Below are 11,383 nucleotides of genomic sequence, written 5' to 3' on the forward strand. Positions count from 1 at the left end.
CTATTATACATCATTAGAAAGGTCTTAAAATTCTTAGTTCTTTTTCCATACATCGCAACTTCGAATTCCGAACGGTGTGGCCTACAGGCAAGTTGCCGTCGTAAAATTTCAGGAAAATCGGAAAATCTCGAGAAAATTATATGAACACACTTAACCATTCATATACCATTTTATTCATAATTTTATTCTGCATCTTTCGTACGAACAAAGTTTTTTCGTATCTTTTACGGTTTTGATGTTATAGAGCAATATGTGAAGATGTTAACTTGTCAAAATGCAAAGTGCGGCTAGGTTGGAGCAACACTCCTCACGATTCGATATTTCTCTAAAGAAAACATATAAAGTATTATACATCATTAGAAAGGTCTTAAAATTCTTAGTTCTTTTTCCATACATCGCAACTTCGAATTCCGAACGGTGTGGCCTACAGGCGAGTTGCCGTCGTAAAATTTCAGGAAAATCGGAAAATCTCGAGAAAATTATATGAACACACTTAACCATTCATATACCATTTTATTCATAATTTTATTCTGCATCTTTCGTACGAACAAAGTTTTTTCGTATCTTTTACGGTTTTGATGTTATAGAGCAATCTGTGTAGTTGTTAACTTGTCAAAATGCAAAGTGCGGATAGGTTAGAGCAACACTCCTCACGATTCGATATTTCTCTAAAGAAAACATATAAACTATTATACATCATCAGAAAGGTCTTAATATCCTTAGTTCTTTTTCCATACATCGCAACTTCGAATTCCGAACGGTGTGGCCTACAGGCGAGTTGCCGTCGTAAAATTTCAGGAAAATCGGAAAATCTCGAGAAAATTATATGAACACACTTAACCATTCATATACCATTTTATTCATAATTTTATTCTGCATCTTTCGTACGAACAAAGTTTTTTCGTATCTTTTACGGTTTTGATGTTATAGAGCAATATGTGAAGATGTTAACTTGTCAAAATGCAAAGTGCGGCTAGGTTGGAGCAATACTCCTCACGATTCGATATTTCTGTAAAGAAAACATATAAAGTATTATACATCGTTAGAAAGGTCTCAAAATTCTTAGTTTTTTTCCCATATATCGCAACTTCGAATTCCGAACGGTGTGGCCTACAGGCGAGTTGCCGTCGTAAAATTTCAGGAAAATCGGAAAATCTCGAGAAAATTATATGAACACACTTAACCATTCGTATACCATTTTATTCATAATTTTATTCTGCATCTTTCGTACGAACAAAGTTTTTTCGTATCTTTTACGGTTTAAGAAAAAATCGAGGAAAACTGGTTTAAACATTTATTGTAAAATTAGAAAATTTGAACAAATAATTATAAAAAATAATATAACTATATATAAATTTGTTTTATATTCATTGAGATCTATAAAAATCAATAAATACATAATTTTATACAAAAGTTTAAAAAAACCCAAAAAACACCTAAAAACTCAATAATTAACTATAATTCATATTGTCCATATATATAAAACTGTTTGAACATCTAACAAAATTTTCGACAAAAATTTTTCTATCATAAGGGTTCGCAGTTCGAAATTTTCCCAGACTTTTGTCTTGACGATTCACACCGTAAGCGCGAGCAGGCCCTCGCCGCAGGTCAAATGCACGTCGCTTGGGACTCAGTCTAATACTTACGCTGTGGCCGCGCGCCTTATATAGGGGGATAGGTCGTGTCGAGTGCGATGCGAGCAAGCTCAGGCTAAAGTACGCTATGTTGTTAAGGCGGGTGCGGATATCATTCCCCGGTGTAGTTTTTACATCATATTCGATACTTTTAGTCTGTCAATGATATATTAGCGTAACTTTTAATAATGTTGTGAGCCACATCTAGAATTATATACCCCGTATATATTCGGATGCTGGTTTGCGGCTATAGATAACTGGTGGTAGGATCATTCGTTTTTAAACGTTCGATCAGAGAGAGTTGAAATTATTTGGGTCTGCGGACCGCAAATATGAAATCTATATATTTTAATAATATAGAATTTTACAAATTGACTACGGTCAAATATATGTGAATGTGGCAGAACTAGCAAAGCTTCTCGCAGCGATGGTCTTTCGTTTTATGAACGTTTGATCGGAGCGAGTTGAAATTATTTGGGTCTGCGGACCGCAAATATGAAATCTATATATTTTAATAATATAGGATTTTACAAATGGACTAAAGTCAAATAGATGGGTGGTGCAGCAGAACTGACAAAGCTTCTCGCACCGAGGATCATTCATTTATGAAAGTTCGATCGGTGCGAGTTAAAATTATTTGGATCTGCTGACCACAAATATGAAATCTTGTGATTACTCGACAAATTATTGCTGTAATCAAGTGCGCTCCTATAGTATAATATACTGTGGGCAAAAGCCTCTGGCAATGATCATTCGTTTCATTAACGTTTGACCGGAGCTAGTCGCAAAATATTGCGCAGTGTGCAAAAGCAGCGTGACGCGGTTTACAACCGCTTAGCGCTCTTATGCATTGTGTGAGAGCACTGCCATGTATATCTGCTCGGTATCGCCAGATGCCTGAGCGAATGACGAAGTTCGTTGTGAAAACGGCGTTCTTTTTGAATATTATACTTTAAACGCATAGCTCAATCAATTCTTTGGGCGCTAGATGAAAGTCTAGTGTTTTAAAGTCGATTGTAGTAAACGCTTGCGTTAGTATTCTATATACTCTGCACATTTTATTCAAATTGTGCGAATTTGAACATTCGCTTCATTGCGTTGTTTTAAGAAAATGAAAAATCAGCGAAAGCAGATTTTTCAATCTCACACACAGTGAAATATTCATATTTCAATTTTGAAACGAGATTTTGTATCTCGGACCGAAACGCGAAAGCTTTACGGTGTACTAATTGTAACCATAATAATCATACTAGTTTCAGAATCGCCCGAGTTATCTTAAACGATTTCGAGGGAATCACGATCGAAACATGTATAAATATATATAAAATCACCCTGAACGGTGGATCACTTGGCTCGTGGGTCGATGAAGAACGCAGCTAATTGCGCGTCGACATGTGAACTGCAGGATACATGAACATTGACATTTCGAACGCACATTGCGGTCCTCGGATACTGTTCCCGGACCACCTCTGGCTGAGAGTCGTATAACATTACCAGACTGCCGCTTGCTTTAAACGGCTTGCCGGCGAATGATGGAGTTTCGCGTATATGCGTGCTCTTAAATAATTCACTCAACGTGTGAGCCAGTCCACTTTGCAACATCGGACATTTCCGTTCGTTGACGTTCTGTGGGATTATGGCGGGTTGTGTGTCCTAGAGATTTTATATTCTTGCGACCCTCCCAATAACCGGAAACCCGAACTCTTCGAAATGCGGTTTCGTTCCGGCAAATTTGGACGATTCAAAGGTTCCTCGTCGATTTTGTGTGCGCTTGCTTACTAACGTTTGCAAGCACATCATAATCATAATACGACCTTAGAGCAGATGAGATTACCCGCTGAATTTAAGCATATTACTAAGCGGTGGAAAAGAAACTAACTAGGATTCCCTTAGTAGCGGCGAGCGAACAGGGAAGAGCCCAACACTAAATCCCGCGGTCGGAGACGGACGCTGGGAAATGTAGTGTTAGGGAGGATCCGATTATCTCGGTGCGTTGCGGCGAGTTCAAGTCCATCTTGAATGGGGCCATTTACCCATAGAGGGTGCCAGGCCCGTAGCGACCGTTGCGCGTATCGAGAGGATCTCTCCTCAGAGTCGGGTTGCTTGAGAGTGCAGCTCTAAGTGGGTGGTAAACTCCATCTAAGGCTAAATATGACCACGAGACCGATAGCAAACAAGTACCGTGAGGGAAAGTTGAAAAGAACTTTGAAGAGAGAGTTCAAGAGTACGTGAAACCGTTCAGGGGTAAACCTGAGAAACCCGAAAGATCGAAAGGAGAGATTCAATGTTATCGTTGTCTTCCATTTATTGGCGTGCGATTGGCCGGGATTCGTCCTGCGATACGCCGTCGGTTTATGCGTTAGGCGGCGATGGCATGCACTTCTCTCTCAGTAGGACGTCGCGACCCGTTTGGTGTCGATCTACGACCGCGGCGGTAGCCTGTCACGAATTTATTCGCGTCAGACCCCGCGTGCTCCGGTCGACTGCCAGACGGTATAAACGATATGGTATAGGGTCGCTTTTAAGCGTTCGGCCGGTTGCAAGCACGGACGGTTATTGGCCGTCGGACCTGGTCCGGCATCGATGCCGCCTCGAGCTGTTAGCTGCCGTGTCCTCGGACGGACTCTATTACCGGTCAGCGATGCTATTGCTTTGGGTACTTTCAGGACCCGTCTTGAAACACGGACCAAGGAGTCTAGCATGTGCGCGAGTCATTGGGAAATACAAAATCTAAAGGCGCAATGAACGTAAAGGTTTGCTTAAGTAAACTGAGGGATGGCAGACCGCATCCACGGATGCGTGCTTGCAATCCCGAGGCGCCTCACTCTCATTGCGAGAAGAGACGCACTCAGAGCATACACGCTAGGACCCGAAAGATGGTGAACTATGCCCGGTCAGGTCGAAGTCAGGGGAAACCCTGATGGAGGACCGTAGCGATTCTGACGTGCAAATCGATCGTCGGAACTGGGTATAGGGGCGAAAGACTAATCGAACCATCTAGTAGCTGGTTCCCTCCAAAAGTTTCCCTCAGGATAGCTGGCATTCGATGAGCGAGTCTCATCCGGTAAAGCGAATGATTAGAGGCCTTGGGGCCGAAACGACCTCAACCTATTCTCAAACTTTAAATGGGTGAGATCTCTGGCTTGCTTGAATAGTGAAGCCAGAGATTTGGATCAGAGTGCCTAGTGGGCCATTTTTGGTAAGCAGAACTGGCGCTGTGGGATGAACCAAACGCCGAGTTAAGGCGCCTAAACGACGCTAATGGGATACCATGAAAGGCGTTGGTTGCTTAAGACAGCAGGACGGTGGCCATGGAAGTTGCAATCCGCTAAGGAGTGTGTAACAACTTACCTGCCGAAGCAACTAGCCCTGAAAATGGATGGCGCTGAAGCGTCGTGCCTATACTCGGCCGCCAAGGCATGAGAAACGTTCATAATAGTTCGTTTTGACGCCCTGGTGAGTAGGAGGGTCGCGGTGGTGTGCGCAGAAGGGTTTGGGCGTAAGCCTGTCTGGAGCCGCCATCGGTGCAGATCTTGGTGGTAGTAGCAAATACTCCAGCGAGGCCCTGGAGGACTGACGTGGAGAAGGGTTTCGTGTGAACAGCCGTTGCACACGAGTCAGTCGATCCTAAGCCCCAGGAGAAATCCTATGTTGATGTCGGTGTATTTTATTTTGAATAAAATTTCACACCCATCGGGCGAAAGGGAATCCGGTTCCTATTCCGGAACCCGGCAGCGGAACCGTTTACAAGTCGGGCCCTCGCAAGAGAGTTCATCGGGGTAACCCAAAATGACCTGGAGACGCCGTCGGGAAATACGGGAAGAGTTTTCTTTTCTGTATGAGCGTTCGAGTTCCCTGGAATCCTCTAGAAGGGAGATAGGGTTTGGAACGCGAAGAACACCGCAGTTGCGGCGGTGTCCGTATCTTCCCCTCGGACCTTGAAAATCCAGGAGAGGGCCACGGTAGGTGTCGCGCCGGTTCGTACCCATATCCGCAGCAGGTCTCCAAGGTGAAGAGCCTCTAGTCGATAGATAAATGTAGGTAAGGGAAGTCGGCAAATTCGATCCGTAACTTCGGGATAAGGATTGGCTCTGAGGATCGGGGCGTGCCGGGCTTGGTTGGGAAGCGGGCGTAGGCCGATGTGCCGGGCCTGGGCAAGGTGAAATTGTCCTTGTGACTTAGATCCGAGCTCGGTCCCTTGTCTAGGCCCCCCGCGGATCTTTCTTGCTGCGAGGTTTCTGTGCCGGCTTCGATCGGTCAGTCGTACTCTTCGGCCGCCATTCAACGGTCAGCTCAGAACTGGCACGGACTAGGGGAATCCGACTGTCTAATTAAAACAAAGCATTGCGATGGCCCTAGCGGGTGTTGACGCTATGTGATTTCTGCCCAGTGCTCTGAATGTCAACGTGAAGAAATTCAAGCAAGCGCGGGTAAACGGCGGGAGTAACTATGACTCTCTTAGCGGGAGAGGCTGCGGTTTCTGTGAAGCCAAGGTCGAGCACGTGGCCTCCACAAGGCTGGTCGTGTGGGAGACTATGGTTTCATCGAAGCCGTAGTCAAGCACGTGACCCCCTTCTCGTGGGTCCCGCCGTTAGTACCCCCCCGGGGGGAACTAAGAGTCACCGCTGCGTTCATGGACTTGGTGGGCTGCCAACCCCCTCGTTCCTACAAAACAGTTGGTTCAATGTACAATACTAAGCCTCGGATGACTAATTTAGACTCGGGTGGACCCGCAGGTCCTTCCCAACCGACTGACACAGGTAATCATCTTTGCCGCTACCCACAATGTAATAAAGCCTTTAAAACCTCAGTGGGTCGTGGAGTGCACGAGCAAAAGCAACATAAAGAATGGTATGACAGTAGAATGGCGTTGATAGAGCCAAAGAAAGCCAGATGGTCTGAAGAAGAGCAAGCACTAATGGCTAAAGAAGAAGCGGCACTAGTGATTAAGGGAACCCCCCATATTAACAAAGCCCTTCTCGCGGTCACACCCGGTCGATCTCTGGAAGCCATTAAAGGCCAAAGGAGATCGCCGAAATACAAAAGCCAGGTTGCTGATTTTGTTAGCTTGATGTCCAACCAAGATAATATAGAGCATTGCTCTCCGGCTACAACAGATACCTCCGGAGAAGCCCTACTATTGGCGCTGGGACAGGCAGCCGCCGACACCGATGAAAGATTCAATGGTAAAATACTGGCTAACACCTGCCACCTAGTTAGTAAAATATCATTAAACGACTTAAAGGTAAAGATCGCTGACTACCTTAAGTCAACATTTCCACCAAAAAATAGACCATTGAACGCGAGAACTAGAAGAGAAGGCTATAAGCCAAAACTTAATAAGAGACAAACAAGAAGGCTCCAGTTCAAAACTACCCAACAACACTGGGCTAAGCACCCTACTAAATGCGTGCAATTCATTTTGGACAACAAAGATGTCCTACATAAGCCACCACCAGACATCATGGCTCAGTTTTGGACTAATGTGATGACCGGGCTTTCCACCCTATCACCCGGATCAGATAGTGCGAGAAATATAGATCTCTCGCTTGTATGGAGCCCTATACAACCAGACGAAATTAAGAACTGTTACCCGGCAAGTAATTCAGCGCCAGGGCCAGATGGTGTATCGGCTAACCTACTAAGATCGGTTCCAACAAACATCCTGGTTAACCTGTACAACTTATTTCTGTTCACGGGAAGTATCCCTGGACAACTACTGGAATCTTACACGACTCTGATTCCCAAGAAACAGAACGCTGAAAATCCCGGGGATTTCAGACCGATCACTGTCTCATCAGTGATAACGAGACATTTTAACAAAATTCTCGCAAAGCGGATGACAACACACATTAGAATAGATGATAGACAAACTGCCTTTCAACCGGTTGACGGTTGTGCAAACAACATCTTTGCATTAGACTACCTACTGAAATACCACAGGCAAAAACACAAGCCTGTCTTTATAGCATCAATTGACATGGCAAAAGCTTTCGACTCAATTTCGCACAAGGCGTTAATTGATACCCTAAAATACTACAATTTACCCAGTAGATGCACACAGTATATAGAGTACACATATGAGAACAGCTGGACGAGACTCCGTTGGGATAACTGGCACTCGGATCCCATTATTCCGAGGAGCGGGGTTAAACAAGGAGATCCTTTGTCACCAGTCTTGTTTAATCTAATTATAAATAGGCTCATTGAAAGCTCCCCTCCTGAGATCGGGGTTATGATAGAGGGAAAATTACTAAACATCATGGCGTTCGCTGACGACTCAGTATTCGCGGCGTCGTGGTCTAGCATTGCCTTCAGGCAATGCTAGACCACGCTAATGACTTTCTCTCCAAATGCGGCCTTATCATCAACACCGCCAAATCTTTTACAATAGCAATCAGAAATGTGCCACGTGTCAAAAAATCATACGTTGATAATAACATAAAATTCAGTTGTGGTGGTCGAGACCTACCTGCCCTTTCCAGGGTGGAAGTTTGGAGTTATCTTGGAGTATCCTTCACTCCAGTGGGCGCCAAAATGTGCGATCTAAGGCAGAAATTGCAGGACATCATAGATAAGATTTCCAAAGCTCCCTTGAAACCGCAACAACGTCTGTTTGCATTAAGAACAGTCGGAATTCCAAAACTATTACACCAGCTAACATTAGGGAACACAACACTTGGCCTTCTTAAAAGCCTTGACTCCATAATTAGAAAAGCCGTTAGATCATGGCTAAGGCTACCGACAGATACGACCAACGCTTATTTCTATGCCAAAGACAGAGATGGGGGCTTATCCCTCCCGTCTCTAAGATGGTTGGTGCCTTTAAGAAGAAAGGGAAGGCTTATGAACCTGGGATGGCCAGACTCAAGCTTCCATCAGCTTGAGGTTGAGAATTGCGAGAAACGACTGACTGACAACGGGAACATTATAGGTTCCGCTAAACAGTTAGATGAAAGATGGGCTAAGCTCCTCCACAACTCAGTGGACGGGCGGGCGCTCACGAAGTCATCCAAAGTCCCCCAACAACACCGGTGGGTTACCGATGGCACGAAAATCCTATCAGGTCGGGACTTCATTAACTGCGCTCGTCTTAGAATTAATTCTATGCCATGCAGAAGCCGGACCACGAGAGGTCGCCGAGAAGATAGGTTTTGTAGAGCAGGATGCAACGCTCTAGAGACTCTAGATCACATATTACAAACGTGCCATCGAAGTCATAGACAAAAAATTGAGAAACATAATGCAGTCACCAAATACGTCAAAAGAGCTCTCGAGAAGAGACACTCTCGTGTCGAATGGGAGCCATTGTTCCAAACACCAGAGGGAACACGTAAACTCGATCTTATAGCGACGCAAGGTGATTCTGCTATTGTGATTGACACACAAATCGTTGGGAGCAACGTTGATATGAATCTGGCTCATAAACGTAAGATAGAACATTATAAGAGTTTGGACGCACAGATAAAAGAAAGGTACAACGTATCCGATGTGATATTTAGTACTGTCACCTTAAATAACAGAGGAGTGTGGCATATGGACTCTGCAAACTTTCTACTGTCAGGGAAAGTTATTAAGAAAGACGAATTAAAGATTATTTCCACAAGAGTTTTGATCGGAGGACTCAACGGTTTCAGCGCTTGGACCAAAACAACGTCCATGAGACGCCAGGGAATAGGGTAGAATGAAACCTGGAATACTGCGTGCTGCCTGCGCATAACATCCCGTCAGGCATAAAACTAGGAGTTAGGTTTAGTGGGTATTGCCTTCGGGTCGAGTCCCACACTGGCCTGGTCAACCTGGCGACCGGCGTGCGTAAATGCATTCCCCTCCTAGCCAAAAAAAAAATAGCCAAATGCCTCGGCATCTAACTAGTGACGCGCATGAATGGATTAACGAGATTCCCACTGTCCCTATCTACTTTCTAGCGAAACCACTGCCAAGGGAACGGGCTTGGAAAAATTAGCGGGGAAAGAAGACCCTGTTGAGCTTGACTCTAGTCTGGCATTGTAAGGAGACATGAAAGGGTGGGAGATAGTAATATCGTCGGTGAAATACCACTACTTTCATCGTTTCTTTACTTACTCGATTGGGCGGAAAGCGTGCGTCGAAAACTTGCGTTCCGACTGTCACGGTTTTCTAGAGCCAAGCGCATAAGAGTGGTGTGAGCCATTGCGCCGATCGCCAACAATACTCTAGCGTGATCCGATTCGAGGAAATTGCTAGGCCGGGAGTTTGACTGGGGCGGTACATCTGTCAAATAATAACGCAGGTGTCCTAAGGCCAGCTCAGCGAGGACAGAAACCTCGCGTAGAGCAAAAGGGCAAATGCTGGCTTGATCCCGTTGTTCAGTGTGCACAGGGACTGCGAAAGCACGGCCTATCGATCCTTTTGGCTTGAAGAGTTTTCAGCAAGAGGTGTCAGAAAAGTTCCCACAGGGATAACTGGCTTGTGGCAGCCAAGCGTTCATAGCGACGTTGCTTTTTGATCTTTCGATGTCGGCTCTTCCTATCATTGCGAAGCAGAATTCGCCAAGCGTTGGATTGTTCACCCACAAATAGGGAACGTGAGCTGGGTTTAGACCGTCGTGAGACAGGTTAGTTTTACCCTACTGATGAATCGTCGTTGCGATAGTAATCCTGCTCAGTACGAGAGGAACCGCAGGTTAGGACTTTTGGTTCACGCACTCGGTCGAGCGGCCGGTGGTGCGAAGCTACCATCCGTGGGATTATGCCTGAACGCCTCTAAGGCCGTATCCTTTCTAGACAAAGTAAGCAACGATATCTCTAGGAGTCTCGTGAGTCGAAAGGCTCAATACAATGTGATTTATTAGGTATTCGGCACACGCCGTTTATCGCACGAGCCATTTTTAGCCGAATGAGGCGCTGGACAGGGGCGATATCCGTCCGTTATATCTGTCTTGCCTATAGCGGTCGATCATGGGTTACTAGTTCGATGTAGAGACTCGGAATCGTTTGTAAACGACTTAGGTACCTGGCGGGGTGTTGTACTCGGCAGAGCAGTTACCACGCTGCGATCCGTTGAGACTCAGCCCTTGGCTTGGGGATTCGTCATGTTGGCTTGACGTCACCCCACGCTATTAGAGCATAAACCTTAAGCCGTCGCATTGCACCATGCCACAATCAGTAGGCTTGACAGTCGAAAACTTGTACATGCTGTACATGTGACACTTCTTCGGTATCTACCTAGCTATTTTGTACAACGTGCGTGAGTCAGCACGTAAATCAAAACTTATCGACAAATTCCAATACTAGAAATATTCATTATTTCTTTCAATAACCATAATGTCAAGAGAATAGTTATAAATATTTTGTAAGTTTACGAAATATATGTTTTTAAGAGAAACTTTTCATAATTTTTTAATATAAATATATGATATAATTCATTAAATTCTAAATAAGGAGGATGTTTTTTGCTAAATTTCTTGGAAATGCGTACAAGTTGCTAATAAGCACAGTACGTATAAGTTATCTATAATACAAAATGCGTGCAAGTTGTCAATGTGTAAAATACGTGCAAGTTGTCAATTTGCAGAATGCGTGCAAGTTGTCAATTTGCAGAATACGTGTAAGTTGTCGATGTGCAAAATACGTGCAAGTTGCTATTTTTATTTATTTTGTATATACTCTAAATAATAGTAACTTCCAACCTATAAATATTTCGATTCTTTTATAATAAAATATTCAGTATATTTATTTCCTTTTTAACAAAATATTCAGTATTTA

The 11,383-nt window shown here is 44.4% G+C and overlaps 1 non-coding gene and 1 pseudogene across 1 annotated transcript; both read left to right on the forward strand.

The window, feature by feature from the left end:
• Nucleotides 1–2,965: 2,965 nt before the first annotated feature.
• Nucleotides 2,966–3,120, forward strand: LOC113381872. The gene has a single exon (XR_003367595.1). It is a non-coding gene; the product is annotated as a 5.8S ribosomal RNA (ribosomal RNA).
• Nucleotides 3,121–3,447: 327 nt separating this feature from the next.
• LOC113381875 lies at nt 3,448–10,709 on the forward strand (annotated as a pseudogene).
• The last annotated feature ends 674 nt before the right edge of the window (nt 10,710–11,383 follow it).

The sequence above is a fragment of the Ctenocephalides felis genome, unplaced genomic scaffold (assembly GCF_003426905.1).
Source record: "Ctenocephalides felis isolate EL2017-DRISC unplaced genomic scaffold, ASM342690v1 CF-g0.4_SCAFFOLD_03152, whole genome shotgun sequence".
NCBI classification, from domain to species: domain Eukaryota; kingdom Metazoa; phylum Arthropoda; class Insecta; order Siphonaptera; family Pulicidae; genus Ctenocephalides; species Ctenocephalides felis.